The following is a 9,547-nucleotide window of genomic DNA, read 5'->3' as shown; positions in this document are numbered from 1 at the left end:
GGGTGCTAAGAACTAGAAAAAGAGGTTGAACATCCTAGGATCTGCCACTCACCTGCTGAACTCTACCGCAGGGGCTTCGGGACCAAACCAAGGAATGAGTGTTATTCTCCCTGCCTTTGAGGAGCAAATAATGCAGCCAGGAGAAAGGCATGGCCGAATGTGGGAGTACAGAGATAAAGATCTTTAACTGTCATCTATTCAACAGGTCGGTCTGAAAGTTTTCCCTTTTGTGTGCTATATATTTTGGGGTGTCCATATCAGAATTAGGCTAGCTCTGTAAAATGATTTGCACAGCTTTTTTGTAATGCCATGGGGCATTTTGTATACATTTAGGAATTATCTATTGACTGTATGGGCACAGCTGGTGGAAGCACTTTACCGTCTGCTAGCCTTCTTGGAGATAAGTTGTTGGCACCCTCTCTGCCTTTTTCTTTCCTGGTTATTGTCTAGTTAGGGTTTTGCTTCTTCCCAAGGGAATTTTGGCAATTTGTATTTTCTTGAAAATCAGCCGTTTCATCAAGACTTCATGGTATTCAGTTTAAATGACTTACTCTGTCTACTATGTTCCTATCTCACTCTAGGTTGTGTCTGTCTTAACACCTTTTATTTTTCTTTAATGAATTAACTCTAAGACTGTCACTTTTATTTATTTTGCCCTCCCTTAAACAGCAAACACTTATTCCTGATCTTCTTGAGAGGAAGTGGGCAGAGAACTGTTCTAATAGCTCCATCAAACACTGTCTTGAGGTCCCTCTGTGTGAGATCTGAGCATAGTAGGTACATTCTTTCACAGCACCCATCTCCTCATTGTGGCTAAAGCCTTTGGCTATGAGGTGGGAATCAAATTCTTCAGTCATATCTCTGTCACCTCTAAGGTCACATTTAGTTTCCACTAGGATGATGAGTGTTGGGAAAATGGTGTCACAGTTCAGAATATCAGTTTGCACACGTTTGCAAATGATGCAGGACTCACCAGGGGAAAGCACATTAAGAATATATCTCTTTGCACATAGAATAGGAATGTAATCTGTCATCATCTTCTTGTCCAACTTCGTGTCCCATAAGCCCAGATGCACTAGTTTTCTGCTTACCATAACATTAGCAGACTAGTTGGCAAAGACAGCGAGGTGATATTCTCCAGAAAGTGCACTGGTGTGTAACCCAACAATAGGCACGTTTTACCTACAGCTCCATCTTCCATCTCCACACCTGACGGCCTGCATCTGGGCCACTCTCTGGGTGGCATGAAGCTCTTTCTGGGCATAGAGGCAAGTGGGGAGCTCGGGGGTGCTGGGAACTCTGTCTGCACCACCTTGACCTCAGCAGACTTAAGGCTGAACTCTATCAACAGAAACCACCCAAAGTTGGAAGCAATTCCTATGTTTGAATCTCAGTAGAAATCCTTTAAAGGCAGAAGGTCTCTCTAGCCTAAAAGAAAAAAACCTACAATAATAGAATTCCAGAGAGATGGAAATGGTGGAAGATTACTTGGCCTACAGTTACCCAGTGGAATGCAAATTACTCCAAGTAGTAAACCAAGACTTGCATCTAGACTGGTTTTCAGGAAATGGGCTGTGGGCATGTGTTCTCCCAGGCAGGGTCTAGTGGCTCTGTTTATAAACTGCAGTGGAATTATAAGGCCCACAAGATAGGAGAAGGACCTAGAATTATAGTCATAGGACCAGGATTCGAATCCCATTTCCATCATAAACAAATCCGTGACTCCGGGTTAGTGTTTTTAAATCTCTCTGAGCCTTAATTTTAACTCCTCTAAAATGGAAATAATAACACCCACTTATCAGGATTGTTGCAAAGATATAGATCGATGAGATTAAAAAAAAAAAAAAAGGTAAGGTGTCTTGCTGACAAATCAAAAAACTCTGGAGACTGAGAGATCTCTGAAATAAAAGAATTTATTGAACCTTCACAGATGCTAGCCAGATGAAGATTGAGTCTCAGGACAAGTAGTTTCTGCTTCACCAGGAGTAAGGCCAGCTAACAGAAACAACTGGTCTGCCAGACTCAAGAAACGGCACACTTATGAGGGGCCTCTAGGAAATAAAGTTCTTTAAATTCACACTGGCTACAGATAAGGAAGAGGGGCTAATGTGAAGTGGGGAAAGTCTGGGGAAAGATGCTGGTCCATAGAGAAGGCTCGTGGATTGGTTGTGGATGATGGTCAGACACTGGTCATGTGCCAAGGGAAATGTGGTGGTCCTGGGGAGCTTCTAGATGATTGTTGGAATGACTTCATCCGGGTATGTGGAGTTTCTGGTTAGCTATGGCCCATGGCTATTGACTGATTACCTTCCCTTTTCTCTCTTCCTCATTCTCTGGCCTTTACATCACTTAATTTAGGACATTTCAGAATTTTTTGCATTGTCATTGCAAACTGTAAAATAACTTGGTAATAAAAATTATTCATGCCATAAACATTTACTGAGGGACAATTTTGCACATAACTATATTCAGGGTTACAGCAGTTTACCATGTATATCTTTAAATGTTTCATGCCATTATAGCCTCCCGGTTGAGAGGTTTCTGAAGGAAAGCCTTTCTCTGAAATAATCATATTTTATACAGTACTATTTCCTTTTATCATTAGTTGTATTTTATAAATAGATAAGGATTTTAAAACATCAAGGAGCGTGAAGATTTTCAATACTTGCTCCTTGCTTTTATTAAAGAAAGAATGGCGGTGAGAGTGTACGCCTCAGTGAGAAATAACGAGAGAAAATTGTTCATAGGGCTTACTTGGTTAAGTGCAATTAGACTAGCCTGTAATTTTTGTGTTAAACTGCTGGTATTTGAGAACCAATATTTGGAGCTAGTCATTAAGTAAATTACTTACATTAAGGAGTTTACCATGATTACAAACACAGGGAGGATGGATGTCTTTAAAACCCATGGTCTCTTAAAATAAAGACTAATGCAAAGTCACTGAACAGGTAGCCCTAGATCCTGGCTGCATAGCCCTTGGAAACTGTTGGTTTCCCAATCAACACAGTAGGTTGATTGACCCCAGGAACACATCAGGGGAGGGAGGTACAGTGGAGCTTGGAACCAGGACACTCCCCGTGCTCCTGACTCTTTTAAATGGTGTGTGAGCTTTGGCTAGCTCTGAGCCAGGTCTTTATACCTAAAAAGGAGCAGTACCATCCATCTGGCCCATTGCATAGGGATGTGGTAGTGGTCTGATTCAAGATGCAAATTCAAGGAAAAGCTGAATCAAAGAGGCTTGGCGACTTCTACCCCAAGGTTAATGGGTACCGAGTCTCCTCTCTGATTTTGTTCACATGCAGATTCTGGGCCAGGAGGATCCACAGAGTCGTCCTGACTCTGCATTTTTGCAAATTTCAGATAAGCTGTTGCTGCTGACATTTGTACAGCTCACATTTTGAGTAGTAAGGGCTTTAACAATGAAGAAAGACTTAGCTTGTTGAGCTGCAAGGTTCAGGAATAAATATTCCACTCAGTTAAGTCTTGTTCCATTGCCCAATAAAACTATGAAGGTACTGGTTTCCTTTTGCTTTGCCCTGTATTCTGTAATGTCAGCTTCACCTTGGGGCTGGCCCTCCTCGGGGTACCAGGATCACTGCCTCTAATTCCTGGGGCTTTGGTTCATGCACCCTTTGTTGTGATAGGCAGAAAACTCTTTTCCCAATATCGCCAGCAGAAGTCCTAGGATTCATTGTGATTGTATAGATAAAATAAATGGATTGGCTTAACCCAGGTCATAGGCTCCAGTGGTAGAGCTCAAGCGGGAGTGAAATTCCCAGAAGCAAATAGGAATTAAGGCAATGGAAAGGAGAAATGGATACTGAGAAGGCAGTCAAGGAATGTCCTTTGTAGACTCAAATAAGATAAAGATTCTTAAGAATCAAACTTATTTAACAAATGTAGTATTTTATATAAACAGGAAGTGTCATAAACACATAATTTGCAGACTTCCCCATCTGATTTTGGAAACTGAGTCATGAAATACCAGTTTTTTTAATGTTGAATGTTTTGGAGAGCATGACACTCTTTCAAAAGATATCCCCAGGATATATTTTCATTTATTAGTTTCAATACATTTAATATGTCTTGTGTCAATAGAAGTCACTAAGAAGGGTTGAATGGATAGTATCTCTCTAAAAATATCAGAAAATCCACAGCACAAGAAAACCTTTTTACCGTGTTTCATAGTTTGGTTTTTAAGTTTAGTCATAAATTTAACTCTGCTGTCCAGCTAGACTTGGAAGCGGAAAATGGAACCAAATTATTGTAGCAAATGAGAATACCAAAAGAGAAAACCAGGAGAGTAGAGTGTAAGTTCAAACTGGTTGGTGGGGCTGCTTTCCCCAGTGCAGAAGGAATGGTTTGTTGATTAGGACAAAACATAAAATTTATGAGAGTCGTCCACAGTTAACTATGGTGAATTCTTGCTCATGTGCCATTCCTATGCCCACCCAAGCTTTCACCTTATTATGCTGTTTTTCCGTCTGACAAAGACCACATGCTTGCCACACAGCCAGCTAGTCTGGGAGCCGGAAACGGGGAGCTATTTATGTTGAGTCCAAGCATTTGCCATGGGAAACGTGCCAAGGTTGAAATGAAGTCCTCATCAAGAAATTTCTCTCTATAGATAGACTTGCCCCAGTGCCTGCCACCAGTCACCATGCTGCCACATAAACATGATTAATTCTAAGAAAGCAAGGATTCTAATCAGGTTCTTTTACCTCAGTGCTCAGAGCACTGCAGTTTACTGGAACTTTGTAAACAAACAACTCAAATAGGCCCAAGGGTTTGCAGTACACCACAGGGTTGGCATCTGAGTATGGCATCTCATCCACAGTGTGGATGAGGCTGTGGATCTTTTAGGGAGTGCATAATCAAAATTTAACCTTACCCAAAGAGTAGAAGAGTTTTGTCAAAAATTGAGGGTACTGTTGAAAATCCTGAACTTGCAGTTGGTGTCAGAAATGAGGGTGGTCTTTTAGTCCATACCCCTTAACTTTGTAGCTGGCATCAACAGTGGGATTCCCTAAATGACCCAGTGAAACATGTGGTTTGGAAAGAGGAAGATGAGGGGCCTGGGGCTGATGCATCTTTGATTCCTGAAGGGCTACTTGGTCACCCCTGGTATGAAACTGTGATTGTGCTGGGATCAGTTACTAGAGGCAAAGCTACCAGTAGAATTTAGAGATGAATCCAGATCCAAAGGAGTTAGCTCTCTGGATATATAAGAAGTAAAATAATAAGACATAAGCTAAATGTCCAATCCTTTGTTGTTATCCATAATAACTAAAATGCAAACAGAATGTGTTGGGGAGGATCCTGACGGTGAGCAAAGTTTAGATTTCAGCTGGCCTGCTAGTCTTCTAGTCTTCTGCTATTTCAGCTGCTAGTCTCAGGGCTGCCACCAAAGGGAGAACAATGCTGGGACAAAGGATAGCGCCTCCAGGACCCCTGGTCACCAAGAAGGTAGTCCATGAGGGGGAAGGGCAAACTGAGGGCTAGTGAAACCAGGGGTGTGAAGGAGGGTGTCACTTTGTACATTGGTATCATTAGCTTCCTGAAGAATCGTTACTGACATGGGCTGTACATGAACACCTCAGGGCTGGCGTCTGCAGTTTTGGATGCTGGGGATTAAAAGAGTGTGTTTGCATTAACACTGGAGCCAGCTCACTATTGAGCAACCACAGATTAGTATACGAGATGCAGACATATAGAGGGTTGTTTTCAAAAGGACAGCTAGCCTTGTGGACTGGATAAAAGCAGCTGCAAAGTGAGTTTCTCCTGAGAAGCGGACTGTTCAACTCTCTCTGTAAATGCCTAGGGGAACATCCCACATGAAACAACTGATATGCTCTGTATGCAAGCTAAGCTGGGATGACTGGAATGCTCAGACAGTAATGTGCCCCTCCCACAAGGCTCAGCAGGTTCTGATTAAAGGTGCCTCCTTTACGTGACACCCAGGTATCATTGCTGCGGCAACACTGAGCAACGGTCTGAGAAACCTCTTCAGATTTGTTGCCTCAGCTTCCCTTATGGTTTTTACAGATGATTAAAACAATTAGAATGATTCACAAGGAAATGGAGAAAGACAAAAGGAAAAGTCAGGGTGTCTACCCAGTAGGTTGGAAATCTTTAGATGGTTGCTGAGAAATGGGACGAATAAAGTGGTGGACATTGATGGGTTGAAACAAAGAATGCAGCAGTTTTGGAGGTTGAGTGTACTAATGGGAGTCTCTACTGGTTCCCAGCATAAAAGGGCCCTAAATAATCTGTTCTATTGAACCCAGTGTGGAGGAATTGGAAAAGGCTGGAAGGCAAAGATGACAATGAGTGACATGACCTGGAATCACCTGGGACAACAGTCTGCCATATTAATCAAGATGGAAATTGACAGTAGAGCCAGAATCTTCAGGTTCAACCCCCAGCTGGGGCCCCAAAACCATATGCACATGTGTGGGTTAAATGGTTGATGGGGTTGAGAGAAGAGAATTTTCTGGGGCTTCTGGGCATGTGATCCCAATGCGCTGTGATTCTAAAACCTGTTGGTGAAGTCCCAGTGAATTAGACTGGGAGGATATGGACATGATGTGGTTGATGGGATTAAAGTGAAAGTTTGGATTGATACTGGAATATGAAGTGGTTGCATTTCCTTTACCTGAACATCTCTTCCAGAGGTAGAAAGTTTGGGTAAAATTAAATGACAAATGAAGAGAAGGAAAGTTTGGGTACAAATAAATGACAAATAAAGAGAAGGAAAATCTTAGAGTAAAGAAATGAACAAATAGATGGGTTATGCAATGAGGGAAATCCAATATTACACTGATGACTCTAGAGAAGCTGAAAGCAAGAGAATAATAATATCTCTGGCCTCAGTTATACCAGATGCCAAGAAGGGTGAAGCCATATGTGTGCCGAGATTGCCCCTGCTATTGGAAGCTCACAAGGTTGAAGAGAAGCCTGCAAACCTGAGTGGCATTGCTCTGGGACATGTTTTGGTCATACAATATGATGAACTTAATGAATGAGTATAACATTATTAATATGCCAATATATTTTTTTTGAGAGGGCATCTCTCATATTTATTGATCAAATGGTTGTTAACAACAATAAAATTCTGTATAGGGGAGTCAATGCTCAATGCACAATCATTAATCCACCCCAAGCCTAATTTTCATCAGTCTCCAATCTTCTGAAGCATAATGAACAAGTTCTTACATGGTGAACAAATTCTTACATAGTGAGTAAGTTCTTACATGGTGAACAGTACAAGGGCAGTCATCACAGAAACTTTCGGTTTTGATCATGCATTATGAACTATAAACAATCAGGTCAAATATGAATATTCGTTTGATTTTTATAATTGATTTATATGTGAATCCCACATTTCTCCCTTATTATTATTATTATGATTATTATTATTTTTAATAAAATGCTGAAGTGGTAGGTAGATACAAGATAAAGGTAGAAAACATAGTTTAATGTTGTAAGAGAGCAAATGTAGATGATCAGGTGTGTGCCTGTAGACTATGTGTTAATCCAAGCTAGACAAGGGCAATAAAACATCCACGGATGCAGAAGATTTCTCTCAGAACAGGGGGGGTGAGGTTCTAAGCCTCACCTCTGTTGATCCCCAATTTCTCACCTGATAGCCCTCCTGCGACTGTGCCTGTCTTAGGTTGTTCCTCCCTTGAGGAATCTTACCCGTCTCTGGCTAACCAGTCATCTTCCGGGGCCATACAGGGAAATGTAAAGTTGGTAAGTGAGAGAGAAGCCATATTGTTTGAAAAGGTTAGCTTTTTACTTCTTTGCATATTTATGCCCTGTGGCTTCTATGCCAAGCATTTGTCTTGAGGTATCTTTACCTCTTGGAGGAATTATGATACTCGGTAAATTCGATATGAGGCATGAATTCTATTTAAGGGTTGTTATTAGGAAGGAAGAAGAAAAGCTATAGAGGTAGCAGACGGAAGAAAACATGGGAAGATTGATTATTTCTTTGACATATCTTCTTGTAGAGTAACTTCAGCATGTATAGGTTTTAAGCTACTACTTAAATTGCGCACACACATTAACATAATAGGAGTATAGTTACATAACCAAAGCATACCTGTAATTACCAGCCATCTCCAGTGAAACCAAGAAAACCAGTTAGGCACCTTAGGCATTTGTGAAAACTTATCTATGATATGGTGGATATTGTCCAACTGAACGTGAACAGTCTGAGAGAAATCAGACAAATTAAAACAACCCATTCCTGGGAACTGTTCACATCCCATATGTTCTTTTAACAGTAGATAGTCTGTAGTTTTAAGATTTTCGAACGCTACAACTTGCACTCCTCCTAATTCTTGGTTGAGTTCCAACAGTATAGATCCAGTCAAATTTGTTGTTTTACTACATGCACATATGCCAATATTTTTTAGACTCTTATTTTCTAGATTATATCTATTGCAAAGGGTATCATTTGGGAAAGAATTTCTGGGAGCTGCTTCCCAGTGGGCCATTGGACCATGTGAAATGCAACTCCTAGCTGACTGATTACTGTGTAACTATAAACCTGATGATCAACTGTTTAGAAAGATTTCTGCCTATAATGAATGAAATATAGCTGTGGCATGCCTGGTATGCCACAGTATGCAATACACAAATGCATATCACCCTTGCTTTTGTGGATGGAAAGCACGTGAACAGAAGAGGAGAAAACAATGAGTCCTGATGGAGCAGTAGGCACCACATAGTGGGTCTGAATTTCCCTGGGAACAGGCCCCCTAGAGATGAGGAAGGCTGTGGGAGGCCTTATGGCATACTTAAACTGAATTCTTTGAGCTGTGCCTACCACTCATCTAACCCTGGAATGGAAGACTCAACATTTTTGGGTACAAAACATATTTTCTAACTGCGCTCAGGTCCTTCGTATACAATGACAACTCATGGTAGGTTAAAGAACACTGGCCTGCAAGACAGAACAGGGCCTTGGAGGAGATAGGTTCTGGTCTAGTCACCTTGGGACAAACTGAATTTACTTAAAGTTTCTTTTTTTTTTTAGGACTAAATGAATCCAATTTTAAGAGGAGTGGCATTTGAAGGAAAAAGATTTGTTGAATGAATGAACGGATTAGACTACCCTCACGCCTGGGATTGATCCAAATATGACATATCCTGTATACAGTTAGCAGGGATGGAGCTATTCTGAATACCATCCATGTCCTCCCCACCGGAAGGAGCTGGGTCCTACTGCCCAGCAGCACACAATGGGAAATAGTCTCAGCACAAGCCTAGGAACTGAGACTGGGTGGATGGCTTTGCCACCAGCTGCCTTGGACCCTGGAAATAACCAAATCATGTCCAATTGTACTGGTGCCTGTCCATGGTAATATCTGGTGTATGGGCAAGGGTTGATTGTGTTTGCAGGCATAACAAATAACTGTAATTCTTACTGATTTTGCTCTATAATGAGATCAAATTTTACCATGACCATATAGTGATATAGTATACCATTGGCATTATTGCCAAGATTCTACTACCTTATTTAAGTAAGTCTTATGAT

General features: G+C 41.2%; 1 pseudogene; it reads right to left on the bottom strand.

Moving 5' to 3' along the window:
- Positions 1 to 642: 642 nt before the first annotated feature.
- On the bottom strand, positions 643 to 1,264 carry LOC118918431 (ras-related C3 botulinum toxin substrate 1-like; annotated as a pseudogene).
- Between the last annotated feature and the right edge of the window lie 8,283 nt (positions 1,265 to 9,547).

The sequence above is a fragment of the Manis pentadactyla genome, chromosome 6, assembly GCF_030020395.1.
Source record: "Manis pentadactyla isolate mManPen7 chromosome 6, mManPen7.hap1, whole genome shotgun sequence".
Lineage (NCBI taxonomy): Eukaryota > Metazoa > Chordata > Mammalia > Pholidota > Manidae > Manis > Manis pentadactyla.
The sequence above is the reverse complement of the archived record's forward strand: the minus strand, read 5'-3'. Positions and strand labels throughout refer to the sequence as shown.